The sequence below is a fragment of the Gigantopelta aegis genome, chromosome 2, assembly GCF_016097555.1.
Source record: "Gigantopelta aegis isolate Gae_Host chromosome 2, Gae_host_genome, whole genome shotgun sequence".
Lineage (NCBI taxonomy): Eukaryota > Metazoa > Mollusca > Gastropoda > Neomphalida > Peltospiridae > Gigantopelta > Gigantopelta aegis.
In genome coordinates this window covers 4,833,570-4,848,321 of record NC_054700.1, presented here as the reverse complement: position 1 = coordinate 4,848,321, position 14,752 = coordinate 4,833,570, and positions in this window count along the sequence as shown.

The window sequence follows — 14,752 nt, the reverse complement described above, 5'->3', positions numbered from 1 at the left end:
GATATCACACCAACACAAGTGATATCAGTAACAAAGTGGTATCAGTAACACAAAGTGCTATCACACTACTTTGCACAAAGTGATATCACACCAACACAAAGTGATATCGGTAACACAAAGTGGTATCAGTAACACAAAGTGGTATCGGTAACACAAAGTGGTATCGGTAACACAAAGTGCTATCACACTACTTTGCACAACGTGATATCACACCAACACAAAGTGATATCGGTAACACAAAGTGGTATCAGTAACACAAAGTGGTATCGGTATCACAAAGTGCTATCACACTACTTTGCACAAAGTGATATCACACCAACACAAAGTGGTATCAGTAACACAAAGTGCTATCACACTACTTTGCACAAAGTGATATCACACCAACACAAAGTGGTATCGGTAACACAAAGTGATATCGCAGTAACTCAAAGTAATATTACGGCACAGATGTTATATTGATGATAAGATGATGAGACAAGGTTGTGGTAACATGATGTGATTATATTACAAGACAAATGATCTTTACAAGACATAAAAAGACATTTTAAACAATGTAAGGACAGTTTAAGTCAAAATTCTGCCAAGATATAATCTTATGTAATAGCTTTATCACTAGATTGGACTGAAGCTAAAAAAAGTATTATCATTTTTATTGTGTGAAATAAAATAAAAATTCATTTTACAAAAAAAGAGAAGTATTCAGAATAAACTGTCTGGAAATTTAATATATATTTCATATGCAAATCTGTCATATTTAAAAATAGATTATTTAGTAGATTAGTTCTGAGCCAGTATAAAATTATATTGTATAGTGAAACTTAACAAATTGCACGGTGCTATGTTGTAATGTTTATATCAAGATTGTAATTAATAATGTCAGCTAGTCGCTGATGTTCAAGACGTGTGATGATGGTTATTTTGATTCCAGAGACTGTCTTGGTTTTTGTTACAGTACAAACAGACTAACAAAACTGATTGATTTGTTACTCTGAAAACGTTCATTCATCTAAGTTGATGTTCGCTCATTTGTATCATACGTTTATTGTTGCCTGAATATTACATGCATTTCACCCGTTGTAGTACCTTGCCTGAATATTACATGCATTTCACCCATTGTAGTATCTTGCCTGAATATTACATGCATTTCACCCGTTGTAGTACATTGCCTGAATATTATATGCATTTCACCTGTTGTAGTACGTTTCTTTCTATGCAACAGTTATTTTCAAATTCATATTTGTTACCAGGTCATTATTTTTATTATTATTCTTTTTGACAGAGACCAATTTCAAAGAGCAAAGGCACATATGGTTTTGATTTCATTCAGAAAACGAGTTCCTGTATTATGTGACATTTGAGTTAGAAACAGCCAAAAAAACCTAGTTTCCTGTTGACTGATAGGTTTCAAACACTGAATAAACTGCTTTTTAAAAACTTTATACTTACAGTTAAAATAAAAATTTATTTTAATTCATAAAATTTCTTACCTCTCGCTTGGTTGTTATGGCAACATGTAAAAGTGTACACATTAAAAAAAACCCCCAAAAACGGAAGACCAAAATCGCTCAAAACTTTGGAAGGGGGGGGGGGGGGGTGTGTGTGTTTGTATCTAAAATATATGTAAGATTGAAATTTGTATAAATATATCTTGGGAGTTTGTTTTAATTTCAAAAGCCATTAATTGTTTTGTGTCCTGCATGTGGTCCATTTGTGATGTCACAGAGTATACTCGTAATGTAAAAATCATTGACTGAATGAAATCAAACCAGTATACATATATATTTTTAATATCTATAGGTATTAAATGATTTTATCTTGTTACTGTACATATCTGTTTTCATATTGTATACTGTAACAACGGTCACTTAATAGAACATGTTTTCATCTATTGAAAATCAGCAAAAATAGGTGATTTTGCTTGGGTGTTTTTTTAAAGCATTTCAGCAGATTAGCAGTAAAAAAAACTTCAATTCCAGTGCCTTCTGTCCCAGACCAGGCCATTGGCTATCCGGAGACTGGGTCCGGGATGGACATGCTTGACGCCTTAGTGGTATAAGGGCATGTTAAAAGGGTACTCACTCTTTCTCCTGTGCCTCTCCCCCTCCCCCCCCCCAACCATAATCGTGTTAGCAGGTTTTGCTTGTAAATTCTTCACCAGATGTATTTACTACATTCATCATACGTATCTACATTCCAGTCTTAAAGGTCACAATTATTTTTATGACTGCATCATGCTTGTCATTTCAGTGGGGATTTTCTGAGAGTCACATTAGTTTAAGTGTATCCAAAGGATGGACAAAATGATCAACAGACATTTGGTTGAATGGACACTTCTTTACCATCATAGAGAGATTTATTTTGAAAATATGCCCCCCCCCCCCCCCCAATTTTTTTTTTTTTAAAAACATTATTGCAATTAAAATTTAACAAGTGGTTTCAGGCCTCTGATAATTGCACAAATGTTTGTTTAATTTGTGTGTTGCTCACGCAAAAGTCTTGCCTCGTTTGGGTAACCTGTTTTTTGTTCGTGAACATCTTTAATTTAGGACTTAACTTCTGTGGTCGTAATGGGTTAAGCAAAACAAAATTGGTTATCTGATTTTAAACAAAAAATTGCTTAACCCACAAATGAGTTGCACAAATGTTTAATTCTCGGAGGTCTTGTTTTTCAGCTTTTCCGTCCCATCCTCCCAATAAAGATGTTTTTTTTGTAAATAATTTCAGTTTGGTTTGATGTAAAAGAAAAGTAAAAGTGTTTTGGAAATAACTTTAAAAAAAAACAAAAATTGTGTGCAATTTAGAAAACAGTCTTCTCAAAAATAAATAACTTGTAAATCCCATAGTATGAAAAAAAGGTGTTCCTTGTGGGAAGGACTATAGACTTGTTTTTTTTCTTCTCAAAATAAAATGTATTAAGAGCTATTCTGACACCAGCACAATCCAAAACACTTGATTTTCAAAAAAAACTACTTTTCAACTTAATCTGAAAGAATGGAGAAACAAGGAAGATCGTGTCACGTGACTGAAACAGGTAGTAGAGGACTCATTGGAATAATTTAAGTAGGGCCTCTACAAGTCTAAAATATCGGACTTGAGTACTCAAGGGTCAAACTCGACCTGGACCCGAGTACCCGACACTTACACTAGATGATGATGAGACTAAGGAATAAAGTAAAATATTATTATGCACCTTAATTCAAGTGCTGAAAATGGATGCCAAATCATGTCATTATATTGCATTCCACATATTCGACTTTTGTTTTCCCTCCCTCTTATAGTCCTATAATGTAACCGACGGCAAGCATATGGCAACATAATGTGAACAATATAATTAAATGAGAGAGTTCTTTCTTGCACGGGTATGGACTAGAATCTTGTTAGACTCTGCCCGTGCCTGAGGGCTCAAGTACTCATGGAGATCCTAAGTTTATTGGCTATTTGGATGTTTGAACTAGTCTATTGAAATTGGGGAAATTGCCATTGGAAAGAGGTCAGGTTAAGTATTAATGAATAGATTGAATGAATAGTTTTCTACAATTTGAGCAAGATGTCATAAGTAATGTGTAATTGAATGACTAAAATTATAGTCTAATTGTCGACACGATTTTGCACTCTCGAATAACGTAACACATTTTCATAATTATTATTGCACAACACCCCATAGGAAGGAAGGAAATGTTTTATTTAACGACATACTCAACACATTTTATTTACGGTTATATGGCGTCAGACATATGGTTAAGAACCACACAGATATTGAAAGAGGTAATCCGCTGTCGCAACTTCATGAGCTACTCTTTTCGATTAGCAGCAAGGGATCTTTTATATGCACCATCCCACAGCCTTTGTTACACCAGTTGTGGAGCACTGGCTGGAACGAGAAATAGCCCAATGGGTCTACAGACAGGGATCGATCCTAGACCGACCGCGCATCAAGCGAATACTTTACCACTGGGCTGTGTCCCGCCCCAACACCCCATAGTGACGTACAGTTGCAAGTTGTACATATAATTATATACAAAACTGCAATGCCACAAATACAGGAGATGTTCTTAGGTTACAGAAAGCATTTTACTGAAATAGAAAACTACTGGTGAATATAAGATTTGTTTATAATTACTATGTCACAAATCTATTTTGTATAAAAGTTGGTGTATTTTACTACCAGGTCATGGCAGAATGTATGGCTAAATATTCCATGACGCTAAGTTTAAAGAGACTGTTAAAAAAACAACTTTTATGTAATTGTTTTGTCTGTAATTAACTAAAGGCACAACAATGGTTACATGCTATTGATTCATCCAAAAGGATATAGGAAACAACAGTAGTTAGTTAGCGTGCACATTACTGCAGTTTTCTACTCAATTCAGTTATTCAAGATGTCTGTAAGCTGCATAATCATCAAGAATTGTCAAAAACATTATTTTAGCTGATCCTACAACTTAAGCTTATTCGTTTTTTAGTTTCTGATATGATGAGCTCACTAAAGTTCTACATGTATGTCGCTAATGTGTCACTTACTTGGATTTGGCTAAATTTTAAGATCGCTAATACTTTATGATTTACAGTATTACAGAAGTGCAATAGCACACAATCTGTGTGTGTTAAAATGGAGAACAATATATTAAAGGGACAAACCCTAGTTTTTAAACACTAAGGCATACTTTTCACTATTAGAGCCGTTTATGATCACTGAAGTCAAACATTACTTATATTTTATTGTTTAGATTATCCATTTCCGTACAACCGAAGTGTTTCTGGTCATCCTGGTGTTTCTAATACCACAAAATGCACTATTCGTATTTTTAAAAATGCACGTGCTTCTGAAAAGTACCGCTAATGGAGTCGCCTTTTAGTTTATTTTTAAGGATATTTCAACGTCACAGACTCTTGTTTCACTTTTGTTGTATCCAAATTTGTTACATGTTTGTAAATTTACCAAACTTGGTGTCCATTTTTATGGGTTGAAACTAAGAGTCTGGGTGAAAAATATGCCTTTGTGTTTAAAAACTAGGGTCTATCCCTTTAAGTAACATAGACTAGCAAATATTGTCAAAGGGTACATTGAAGAATGGTATTGGATGGCAAGAAAACTAATGTAGATGATCTGTCGTAAATGATTAAATAGTAAAAATACAATATTATTGAGACTACAGCTTTAACAAAATATTGATGGGGCTTGGATTTAGATCAGTTGGTAGAGTGGTAGATTATGAAATATGGTTGTAAATACACATGTAACTGTAGATGGTGTTTGAAATTGTTTTTGGTGGTTGTTTTTGTAAAATCTCAGGAAATACATTTGAGTTATGATCATGTTATTGTTTTGCATTACAAGGTACGCATGTTTACTCATAATATTATACACGTACGTATATGTGTGTGTTAATTAATGTAACTCTAACATGCAGCAACATGTAATCACTGTTTCATACTCTTAATATCTCACACATCCATGCATGTGTTAATTAATGTAACTGGAAAATGCAGCTATTCACTGTTTGATACCTTTAATATCTCACATCCATCCATGTGTTAATTAATGTAACTGGAAAATGCAGCTATTCACTGTTTGATATCTTTAATATCTCACATCCATGCATGTGTTAATTAATATAACAAGAAAATGCAGCTATTCACTGTTTGATAATATTAATATCTCACATCCATGCATGTGTTAATTAATGTAACTGGAAAATGCAGCTATTCACTGTTTGATATTTTTAATATCTCACATCCATGCATGTGTTAATTAATGTAACTGGAAAATGCCGCTATTCACTGTTTGATATCTTTAATATCTCACATCCATGTTAATTAATGTAACACGAAAATGCAGCTATTCACTGTTTGATATCTTTAATATCTCACATCCATGTTAATTAATGTAACACGAAAATGCAGCTATTCACTGTTTGATATCTTTAATATCTCACATCCATGCGTGTGTTAATTAATGTAACTCGAAAATGCAGCTATGTCCATATTGTTGAAAATTTGTATTAACACCTGTATGTGTGTGTTAGGCCATAATTAAATAAATGTTAGATTTTTATTCAAATCTTTTTTAAATGGAATAAAATTTAATTATTTCTAGATATTGGAAATAATGCTTGTCGAACATCATATATATTTAAGCTTCATTAAGTGTAATAAATAGGATATTAAACTCGCTACCATTTCATATCATGTTTATGTTCCTCGTGAAATAATTTCCATTATTTCACTTGGGATATAAACACGATGTGAAATGGAAGCTTGTTTAATATCCTCTAAAGATGTAAAGTGTAATTTTAGTCATTAAAAAGGCCTTACTAGCCGGAAATATCTGACAGTGGTAAACTTGTAACAGTCCCTTTAGTATAAACCTAAAATGCACGTTTGATATGTTGTCTGATCTGATGCATTTAACCCCAACCCTTAATACATTATAATCTTCACAAATGCCTTATTTTCACCAATAAATATACATGTATCTGTTAATCTAAATATACAATGTAGTTACCCCATCTTGTTGTGTCGGTCCCTACATAGAGCTGAACTGGCTATAAAGGACACACACCATGTGGCCATTATGTGTATCATCAGTGTGTCAGGTTTGATAAGGCCAAATTAAAAAATATGTGTAGTTCCGGTAATGTAAAAAAATGTATGGTAGGTAGGTAGGCAATAATGTTTGGGGGTTTTGGGGTGTTTTTTTTTAAATTTCATTCCTAAAATCTGTCCAAGTGATCTTGGCAAAGAGCAATAAAGTAATACAATGTATTTGAAACAAATGCTGCATCCTCTCACTGTTTGGAAGATTAGTAGGTGAAAAAAAGTTTAGGGTCGGCAAAACAATTAGGGTCAGTTGGGTTACCGGACTACACATTTTGTATTGTATTTGGCCTAATACATATATTAATATTATCATCCTTGAAATGCACCATTTCCAGATATGGTCATAATAAAATAAATAGATTTTCAATGAATCATCCAATTTATTTTCCAGTAAAAAAAAAAAAAAAAAAAATGGGAGCAGGATGAAAATCTTGGGTTTTATTTTATTATGGTCTAAAACAAAAGATTTTGATATAACAATTGTTTTAGTATCTTAAAAACATACAAGGTCCAGTCATCCATAGTTTTTATCATCTTGATATGTTTGCATATTGTACTATTTTGATAGACCACTCTCAAAAACATAATGGAGAACATGTTTATCCAATTTAATTTTTTTAATTAAACATATATTCATCAAAATTCACCCAATCATTCAAAAGATTATGATGACACAAAATTATAACCCATTAGAAATTGCTATTGTCTTTTGTATTCGATCTTTAAATTGTTCATTACTGCACTATTTAAAAAAAAAAGTACATTGTTCATTAGTCCATTAGTCCATTATAGGTACCTCTCTCAGCCCGATAAAATTATGAGGGAAGGGAGGGGACGGTGGGGGTATAATGGGAATGGATGATGCATTGATCATAATTTAACACTTCACTAACACACATTAATAATAAAACGTACATGGTCACCCATCTACTAGTGTATCACATTGATGTCACATTCAACTTTGTCAACACCGAAGTCCTCCGGCCACTATTTTATGCAGTGTGTATGTGTTTGCCCTGTGTTTTGGTTGTTGAGATGTATATTTTCTGATGATGACTTTGTCCAAATGTTGTGATGTGAATGGTATCTTGTAAGAAAAGTATAATTTTGATGAGTAACATTCCATGCATTCCAGTATATACTGCTGTATGTATTAATCAACAATGATAAATATATTTTTTCTGCTATTCTTGTTTGTGAAATTTGTTTATGATTGACATCCCCGCAGCACCATTTCCACCCCCATTGGATAAGAGTGATTGCAAATGAAAGAATAGAATGGGAAGACGGAGGGATATTTATTTGAGAAGGAAGAGAAATATTTATTGGGATGGATTAGGAATATTTATTTGGGAAGGCAGAGGTATATTTATTTGGGAAGGCAGGGAAATATTTATTGGGAAGGAAGAGGAATATTTATTTGGGGAGATAGGGGAATATTTATTTGGGAAGGAAGAGGAATATTTATTTGGGAAGGAAGAGGAATATTTATTGGAAGGATGAGGAATATTTATTTGGGAAGGAAGAGTAATTTTTATTTGGGAAGGAAGAGGAATATTTATTGGGAAGACAGGGATATTTATTAGAAAGGCAGTGGAATATTTATTTGGAAGACGGGAACATTTATTTGGGAAGGACGAGGAATATTTATTTGGAAAGGTAGAGGAATATTTTTTTAATCACACATTGACTACAGCTAGACTACAGCTATTGCGTGTTTAATTTATTTTGATACTTAAAGAGAAAGACAGTATGCAAAATAGAGAGAGAGGAGTGGGGGGCGGGGGGGGGGGGAGGGAGAGAGAAAGAAAGAAACCGTTCCATTTCCACTCGTTTCGCCACTTTCTTTTTTTCTTTTTCTGTTTTTCTATCTTTCTTTTTCATTAGGTTTTTTTTTTTTTCATTTTAGTAATTAGTTAAATCGAATGTTATGACACAAATTTCAGTACGAGGACCTCATACTAATGTTACGAAAACGTCCATATATTGTTTTATATAAATATTAAAGAAGCTCGGTGACGCCGCAAAGACTATTTTAGCAACAACAACAACAACAACAAAAAACCCAGCAAAGAATAGTTTGTATGCACTTTCCCATAGTCAGGACAGTACATACCACAGCCTTTAATGTACCAGTTATAGAACACTGGTTGTGACATGGAAGATTCTAGTCTCCCGAGAGTGGTGAATCCTTAATCCATCACACCTCAGAAGGACACTCTTGAACTGACTGGCATCTCCCGTTGATCTATTGAAACGTGTTGTTTCTATTAGAGGACACGATTAAAGTGGTCAGTTGGTAGGAAGGAACTATTTTATTTAACGATGCACACAACACATTTTATTTATGGTTATATGGCGTCAGACATATGGTTAAGGACCACACCGATATTGAGAGGAAACCCGCTGTCGCCACTTCATGGTCTACTCTTCTTTTTTTCGATTAGCAGCAAGGGATCTTTTATATGCACCATCCCACAGACAGGGTAGTACATACCACGGCCTTTGATATACCAGTCGTGGTGCACTGGCTGGAACGAGAAATAGCTCAAATGGGCCCACCGACGGGAATCGATCCCAGATCGACCGCGCATCGAGCGAGCGCTTTACCACTGGGCTACATCCTGCCCCGTTTCTATTAGACACGATATGACTAAAGTGGTCAATTGGTATACCATATACTAAGACAAACACGTCTAGCAAGCTGGCACTACTGATTGTTTCTGTTGGAGGACACGACTAAAGTGGTCAATTGGTATACCATATACTAAGACAAACACGTCTAGCAAGCTGGCACTACTGATTGTTTCTGTTGGAGGACACGACTAAAGTGGTCAATTGGTATACCATATACTAAGACAAACACGTCTAGCAAGCTGGCACTACTGATTGTTTCTGTTGGAGGACACGACTAAAGTGGTCAATTGATATACCATATACTAAGACAAACACGTCTAGCAAGCTGGCACTACTGATTGTTTCTGTTGGAGGACACGACTAAAGTGGTCAATTGGTATACCATATACTAAGACAAACACGTCTAGCAAGCTGGCACTACTGATTGTTTCTGTTGGAGGACACGACTAAAGTGGTCAATTGATATACCATATACTAAGACAAACACGTCTAGCAAGCTGGCACTACTGATTGTTTCTGTTGGAGGACACGACTAAAGTGGTCAATTGATATACCATATACTAAGACAAACACGTCTAGCAAGCTGGCACTACTGATTGTTTCTGTTGGAGGACACGACTAAAGTGGTCAATTGATATACCATATACTAAGACAAACACGTCTAGCAAGCTGGCACTACTGATTGTTTCTGTTGGAGGACACGACTAAAGTGGTCAATTGATATACCATATACTAAGACAAACACGTCTAGCAAGCTGGCACTACTGATTGTTTCTGTTGGAGGACACGACTAAAGTGGTCAATTGATATACCATATACTAAGACAAACACGTCTAGCAAGCTGGCACTACTGATTGTTTCTGTTGGAGGACACGACTAAAGTGGTCAATTGATATACCATATACTAAGACAAACACGTCTAGCAAGCTGGCACTACTGATTGTTTCTGTTGGAGGACACGACTAAAGTGGTCAATTGATATACCATATACTAAGACAAACACGTCTAGCAAGCTGGCACTACTGATTGTTTCTGTTGGAGGACACGACTAAAGTGGTCAATTGGTATACCATATACTAAGACAAACACGTCTAGCAAGCTGGCACTACTGATTGTTTCTGTTGGAGGACACGACTAAAGTGGTCAATTGATATACCATATACTAAGACAAACACGTCTAGCAAGCTGGCACTACTGATTGTTTCTGTTGGAGGACACGACTAAAGTGGTCAATTGGTATACCATATACTAAGACAAACACGTCTAGCAAGCTGGCACTACTGATTGTTTCTGTTGGAGGACACGACTAAAGTGGTCAATTGTATACCATATACTAAGACAAACACGTCTAGCAAGCTGGCACTACTGATTGTTTCTGTTGGAGGACACGACTAAAGTGGTCAATTGATATACCATATACTAAGACAAACACGTCTAGCAAGCTGGCACTACTGATTGTTTCTGTTGGAGGACACGACTAAAGTGGTCAATTGATATACCATATACTAAGACAAACACGTCTAGCAAGCTGGCACTACTGATTGTTTCTGTTGGAGGACACGACTAAAGTGGTCAATGGTATACCATATACTAAGACAAACACGTCTAGCAAGCTGGCACTACTGATTGTTTCTGTTGGAGGACACGACTAAAGTGGTCAAATGGTATACCATATACTAAGACAAACACGTCTAGCAAGCTGGCACTACTGATTGTTTCTGTTGGAGGACACGACTAAAGTGGTCAATTGGTATACCATATACTAAGACAAACACGTCTAGCAAGCTGGCACTACTGATTGTTTCTGTTGGAGGACACGACTAAAGTGGTCAAATGGTATACCATATACTAAGACAAACACGTCTAGCAAGCTGGCACTACTGATTGTTTCTGTTGGAGGACACGACTAAAGTGGTCAATGGTATACCATATACTAAGACAAACACGTCTAGCAAGCTGGCACTACTGATTGTTTCTGTTGGAGGACACGACTAAAGTGGTCAATTGGTATACCATATACTAAGACAAACACGTCTAGCAAGCTGGCACTACTGATTGTTTCTGTTGGAGGACACGACTAAAGTGGTCAATTGGTATACCATATACTAAGACAAACACGTCTAGCAAGCTGGCACTACTGATTGTTTCTGTTGGAGGACACGACTAAAGTGGTCAATTGATATACCATATACTAAGACAAACACGTCTAGCAAGCTGGCACTACTGATTGTTTCTGTTGGAGGACACGACTAAAGTGGTCAATTGATATACCATATACTAAGACAAACACGTCTAGCAAGCTGGCACTACTGATTGTTTCTGTTGGAGGACACGACTAAAGTGGTCAATTGATATACCATATACTAAGACAAACACGTCTAGCAAGCTGGCACTACTGATTGTTTCTGTTGGAGGACACGACTAAAGTGGTCAATTGGTATACCATATACTAAGACAAACACGTCTAGCAAGCTGGCACTACTGATTGTTTCTGTTGGAGGACACGACTAAAGTGGTCAATTGGTATACCATATACTAAGACAAACACGTCTAGCAAGCTGGCACTACTGATTGTTTCTGTTGGAGGACACGACTAAAGTGGTCAATTGATATACCATATACTAAGACAAACACGTCTAGCAAGCTGGCACTACTGATTGTTTCTGTTGGAGGACACGACTAAAGTGGTCAATTGATATACCATATACCATAAGACAAACACGTCTAGCAAGCTGGCACTACTGATTGTTTCTGTTGGAGGACACGACTAAAGTGGTCAATTGATATACCATATACTAAGACAAACACGTCTAGCAAGCTGGCACTACTGATTGTTTCTGTTGGAGGACACGACTAAAGTGGTCAATTGGTATACCATATACTAAGACAAACACGTCTAGCAAGCTGGCACTACTGATTGTTTCTGTTGGAGGACACGACTAAAGTGGTCAATTGATATACCATATACTAAGACAAACACGTCTAGCAAGCACTACTGATTGTTTCTTAAAGATATATACCATATACTAAGACAAACACGTCTAGCAAGCTGGCACTACTGATTGTTTCTGTTGGAGGACACGACTAAAGTGGTCAATTGATATACCATATACTAAGACAAACACGTCTAGCAAGCTGGCACTACTGATTGTTTCTGTTGGAGGACACGACTAAAGTGGTCAAATGGTATACCATATACTAAGACAAACACGTCTAGCAAGCTGGCACTACTGATTGTTTCTGTTGGAGGACACGACTAAAGTGGTCAATTGGTATACCATATACTGACAAACACGTCTAGCAAGCTGGCACTACTGATTGTTTCTGTTGGAGGACACGACTAAAGTGGTCAATTGGTATACCATATACTAAGACAAACACGTCTAGCAAGCTGGCACTACTGATTGTTTCTGTTGGAGGACACGACTAAAGTGGTCAATTGATATACCATATACTAAGACAAACACGTCTAGCAAGCTGGCACTACTGATAGTTCTTTAAAAGTAAGCTACATTCAATGACTTGAGTTTCACATTTCATTTAGAACGGAAAATCTGTTACTTACACGTGTACTGACAAATGATGCATCAGTTAAATTCAGTGGTTGATTTCACTTTGTAAGTCACAAGTTTTCTTTTGTTTATGCACATTTACCAAATTGCTAAACGTTTCAGTCTTCGTATATAAAAGGGGGAGGGACGTAGCCCAGTGATAAAGCGCCCGCTCGATGTGCGGTAGGTCTGGGATCGATCCCCGTCGGTGGGCCCATTGGGCTATTTCTCGTTCCAGCCGGTGCACCACGACTGGTATATCAAAGGCTGTGGTTTGTACTACCCTCTCTGTGGGACGGTGCTTATAAAAGATCCCTTGCTGCTAATCGAAAAGAGTAGCCCACGAAGTGGCGACAGCGGGTTTCCTCTCTCATTATTTGTGTGGTCCTTAACCATTTGTCCGATGCCATATAACCGTAAATAAAATGTGTTAAATGCATTGTTAAATAAAAGACTTCCTTCCTTCGTATATAAAATACCTGTCATTCAAGGTATACTGACATCGATAGTTGGTCTAAAAGCCTCGACCAAGTATTTCCTGAAAATATACAAACTGAATTCATCCAACCTGCTGCATAGTTATCATGGATTGATTCAACCAGCTTAGGGCCGTACCCTGATCAAAATCCTGGTGGGCACTACTTTTTTTTATAAACAAATGAAACACTATACAAATTAAATCCTGAGATGTGTATACTATTTTCTGGAGTAAAAAAAAAGAAAAAAAAGTGAGATCCTCAGGGAGGCAACTGCCCGGAGGGTACGGCCCTGCAGCTACTTAGTTATCACATTCTACCTGTTATCGAGATTTTAGCATACAAAATTGAATCTATCCAACCTGCTAAATAGTTATCATGAATTCAACCAGTTACTTAGTCATCACACTCCCACTTGTTTTTTTATATTTACATATTGAATTATGGCAACGTAGCTATATATCAGACCGGCCTCGGTGGCGTCGTGGTTAGGCCATCGGTCTACAGGCTGGTAGGTACTGGGTTCGCATCCCAGTCGAGGCATGGGATTTTTAATCCAGATACCAACTCCAAACCCTGAGTGAGTAGGCTCATTGGGTAGGTGTAAAACCACTTGCACCGAACAGTGATCCATAACTGGTTCAACAAAGGCCATGTTTTGTGCTATCCTGCCTGTGGGAAGCGCAAATAAAAGATCCCTTGCTGCTAATTGGAAAGAGTAGCCCATGTAGTGGCGATAGCGGGTTTCCTCTCAAAATCTGTGGTCCTTAACCATATGTCTGACGCCATATAACCGTAAATAGAATGTGTTAAATAAAACATTTCTTTCTTTCTTTCTTTCTATATATCAGAGCAAATAACAACAAACCGCTGGTGTTATCTTTTGAATCACATGACGGACATCTATGTTCCCTGTTAGAAAGCTAGGCGGCATTACGATATTGGCTAGGCACTTGTGTCTAAAAGTTAATCATTAGATCGAACAACACGATACACAAGCGTTAAATTCAAATCTTAACATTACGAAAGATATCGATTTTGGAATTTTTCATCTACAAAAACGTGTTAGAGTGGTAGGCTATATTAGTGATGTTTGATATTTTTGTGTATGTAGTTTACATCTATTATCACATGTTTACCAAATATTTTAATTTTAGTATTAATTCCCGATTTAAGCAAATTCCGGAACACAACTTTAAAAAAAAAATCGTAAATGCATATTCTGACCCCCCTACCCCTGCCATCGCAATTTGACTCCCCCATGACTTAATTGTTTTGTTTTTGTCTTCAAATTTCGTTCTAGTAATTATTATCGACCATGATCACTGAGGTACACACTTACATTTTGATGACACGTTATTTACAACACAAACGCAGTAGTGGTCGTTTATTTACCACCGCGTGCATGGCGCGAAATCACGTCGTCTGCTGTGAGCATGTCACGAGCCGTAATGTCTGCTGATGAGATTCGTATCGTCTGCTTCCTAG